Raw genomic sequence first — 4,706 nt, 5'->3', positions numbered from 1 at the left:
ATGCTGGAATGTCCTCCTTTTCCTTAGGATGTCCCTATTTTCATTGGAGACATGCTGGAGCATATGGAGTTATCTAACCCCCGAGCCATTTGAAGGCAATCCTGGGAACTTTTTTTTAGTGTTAATGTTTTATTATGTTTTTATATATGGTGGAAGGTGCCCAAAGTGCTGGGGCAACCCAATAAGATGTGTGGGGTATAATAGATAATTATGGAATGGGACATCCCTGTTTTCATCAGAGAAATGTTGGAGGGCATGCATCACCCCTGTGATATACCGTATATTGAAGTAAGAAGGCAACCAATTCAATGTATGATGTGGATGTGAACGGATCAAGAGAGAGCAGAGGGTTCAAGGTATTTGAGCCTGTACAAGGACACTAGGTTTCTATGAACCCCTTTGGGAAAACATGAGTAAATCCCCAATGACTTACAAAATAGTTATGGCTATTCTGAAGCACACATTCTTAGTTTTCTGGACGGCATATGTACCCTTCTGAAGGTGAGTCATAGGAAAGCTGCCTTTCTGATCTGTCAGCTAACATATGGCACAACAGCTCAGAGAGGCTTGTGAACTGCCCCATTCATTCTCTATAGTTCCTTAACAATGATGCTCAGTGATGATAATTGCATATCACTAGTGTTCACTGTTGTCCTCCTGTTCAGTTTGTTTTAGCAGCAATTATCTGCAAATCCTTAGATGGAGTTTTGGGGGCTTGCATATTATACAACCACTCTTCGTCTCTTCAGTCACACACACACACACACACACACACACACACACACACACGTCCCCTCCCCACCCTGAATCTCAGAGCCATGTGCAAAGATTAGAATTTGTCATGACCTGTGAATGGTGGAAGGGTGGATAGTTTGGACTGCAGGGCTTTGAAGTGCATGTTTGTCATCTTTAATTACACAATAGTCTGGGAAAAGAGAGAAAAGCAAAGAAGTGCTGGCCTCCATAAAACAGCCATTTAATTCTTGTTTTAAGAACACAAGAAAAACGCTCCGCTTCATTTCAAGTAATGGAAAGGTGAGCTATGTAAGACTTCAGAAATGGGACAATTGGAGGTTAATAGACATTCTTTCCTTAGTAAGTCTTAACATAGCATTGGGTCTGGCTTTGAAAACAATCTGGAAACTTCAGTTGGTTCAAAACAGGGCAGCAACACTGTTAGCAGGGGCTGGATAATATGAATTTATTTCACATCTGCACTGGCTTCTACTCTGTTCCTTAGTCATATTCAAAGTGCTGGTCTTAAGCTTTCAAGTCCTAAATAGCTTGGGGGCACCTCTTACCTATAGGGCCACCTCTCCAACATTTACTTAACCAAATGTTTATATCTTTCAAGACCTTTCTCTGGATGCTCTTACAGGTGGCTACAGTGGATATGACCTTTTCAGTGGTGGCAACGTGGACATGGGATGTCCTCCAATATGGTTATGGAATGCCCTTGTCTTTTCTGTGGTTACTTCTTTCCCCAGGCATTTTTGCCTAACACTCTTTTTCTGATTTATAGAGTTGGTATTTCTGGAATTTTAAGATCTGTGATATTTTTTTATTGTCTGCTGCTGCTTTTATTCTGTATTTAGATTTCATAGTTTTAATTTTGTATGGCGTTGTTTCTTTTATTGTACATAAGCCATCCAAAGAACTTTTGCTGCAAATAAACACACAGCAATTTTTTATTTTTTTTACTCCTTAATGTGTAACTCATTGCCTTTCGTTAATGTTTGCCCCAGTTCTGATGGTTTGTCTTTCTACAGTTTTACGTGGGGTGACTAAGGGATAATGCACATACAGTGGTACCTTGGTTCTCAAACACCTTGGTTCTCAAACGCTTTGGTTCTCAAACTCGGAAAACCCGGAAGTAAGTGTTCTGGTTTTTGAACGTTTCTCGGAAGCCGAACATCTGATGCAGCTGCCGGCTCTTGCATGTGCCTTGGTTTTTGAACATTTTGGAAGTCAAATGGAATTGATTAAGTTTGGCACTTTTGTTTTTACTATTTATTTTGTGTTTTTGTTTTTGAGGCTTTTTCAATTAATTTGTTTTTGTGACTGTGTGGAACCCAGTTCGGCTACTGATTGATTGATTGACTGTGTGACTGCAGAAATGAGTAAAAGCCAAACAATGACTGTCATCAGTGCAGGTAAGAAAAAAATTTAATTTTAATTTTTATCATCTACAATACTGTCTTAATTATTTCATAGTACAGTTCATTGATTATTTCTTTCCATTTATGGATCAATGGTCTCTTTAGATAGTAAAATTCATGTTAAATTGCTGTTTTAGGGGTTGTTTTCAAAAGTCTGGAACGGATTAATTCATTTTGCATTACTTTCTATGGGAAAGCACGCCTTGGTTTTGGAACGCTTTGGTTTTGGGACGGACTTCCGGAACGGATTAAGTTTGAGAACCAAGATACCACTGTATCTGATGCAGCTGGTCTTGGTTTGTATTACTTCAGACCGCAGGTGAGGGGGCTCATGTGACTGAATACCAAATTGCAACGGTGCATGTTTGCTCAACATATGGAAGTAGTCATTGATGCATATCATTGTTTTTTTAAAAAGTGTTTTTTATTTTTTTTTACCAACAACCAAAACACAAACAGTGAAACCCCCCCAGGTGGCTGATACATTGGGTATAAAAGGTAAAGGGACCCCTGACCATTAGGTCCAGTCGTGACCAACTCTGGGGTTGCGGCGCTCATCTCGCTTTATTGGCCAAGGGAGCCGGCGTACAGCTTCCGGGTCATAGGGCCAGCATGACTAAGCCACTTCTGGTGAGCCAGAGCAGCGCACGGAAATGCTGTTTACCTTCCCGCTGGAGCGGTTCCTATTTATCTACTTGCACTTTGACGTGCTTTTGAACTGCTAGGTTGGCAGGAGCAGGGACCGAGCAACAGGAGCTCACCCCGTCACAGGGATTCGAACTGCCGCCCTTCCAATCGGCAAGTCCTAGGCTCTGTGGTTCAACCCACAGTGCCACCTGCGTCCCTACATTGGGTATACATAATCAATAATAACATATTCAAATCAACCATATGTACAATTCTATATACTGTACATTAACACTCCTCCCTCCACAAGGATGGAGGCATATCATTGATGCTCAGTGGCTGCAGTGCTAACCTCACCTGGGAGTAGTCAATTTTGGGGGGGGGCATGGTAGGGAGAGGAAAAACCCCATTGCACTAGTGGGAGTCCTTGCACAGGATTCCACTGGTGGGTTTTGTTAACAGAATCTCGCCCACTGTTATACAGCATCTTGTGATGGTGAGTATCCAATCAGTTGGGTGCTTCAGATCAGCTCCCTATGGCAGACCAACTCTGGAGAGATGTGGCATCATTGTTGTCCCTCCTGACTGCCTCTTGGTAGGACTATGGTACATGGACGGGTCTGCTCAGTTCACATATAAGCTTTTACAAACACATTTTTCTGCAGGAAGAGGGAGGGGGTGATGGTCTCCATCTTCATGATGTTGGTTTCCTCGCACCTGCTCCAAACTGCAATTTCTTTTCTAATGAAATGGAAGGGCATCTCATCAGAAGATCATTACTTAAACCATTCTCTCTGCAGCATTCATGTGTTCTAATCTGAACTCTAAAAGTCTGAAAAATGACCCGTAGCATGGATTTCATTTCCATACTTTGTATTTCTCATTCCCCAATTAGCCTCTGGCAAGCAGCGGAACTTGTATACAGTATGAAATATGACCGTTATCTGGGACGCTATCTTCATTTAAACGAAGCGATATGGGTGAAATCCTGCTCCTACTAGAATTGGACTGTAAACGCTCCCATATAATAATGACACTATTTTGGTGCATCCAGGGACATTATTCCCTGTTAGAAAGTTTCAGGTCCAATACCAGGATTGGTAAGATCCCATCCTCAGCAATGATATAGATCAGGCATAGGCAAACTTGGCCCTCCAGATGTTTTGGGACTACAGTTCCCATCATCCCTGACCACTGGTCCTGTTAGCTAGGGATCATGGGAGTTGTAGTCCCAAAACATTTGGAGAGCCAAGTTTGCCTATGCCTGATATTGTTGAACCTACTTAGGTGGTAAAAACATGTGGTACCTTGTGTTCTTGAAAAGCAAAAGTATTGGGTGGCTCATCATGCAGAGCTTAGGCTTGACACATATAGGATTTTTATAGGACCAACTATCCCAATGGATCTGAAAACCTTCTGCATTCTGCTTGCCCCATCACTCATGAGAAGGCTTATTAAGAACAGCACAAACTGGTTGGTATTGTTTTAGCTATGACCAAAACAATATATCCAGCATTCCCTGTCTCCTCTAGATAAACATAGACATGGTCCTTTATGTGCTGCAATGGCATTGTGGGAGTTCCTAATTACAAATAGAGAGAGGAAAGGTTGATAATTCTGGTTTCCTGCCTCCAGGCACCACCTCTTTAGCCTGTCATAACCTCTTAGGAAGCTGCTTTATACCAAGTCAGACCATCAAGGTCAGTGTTATCAATCCTGAATGGCTGGTGCTCTCTAGGGTTTCAGAGAAGAGTCTTTCCCAGCCCTGCCTGGAGTTGCCAAGGATTGAATCAGGGATCTTCTGCATGAAAAACATGGGCTCTTCCATTGAGCTGCTTGAATAGAATGCTGCAACATTCAGGCACATGTGCATGGTGTCAGTGTTGACATGAACAAAATCATTGCTGGGGTAAGGGAAGT

The sequence above is a fragment of the Podarcis filfolensis genome, assembly GCF_964270895.1.
Source record: "Podarcis filfolensis genome assembly, chromosome: 2".
Taxonomy (NCBI): domain Eukaryota; kingdom Metazoa; phylum Chordata; class Lepidosauria; order Squamata; family Lacertidae; genus Podarcis; species Podarcis filfolensis.
The sequence above is the reverse complement of the archived record's forward strand: the minus strand, read 5'-3'. Positions refer to the sequence as shown.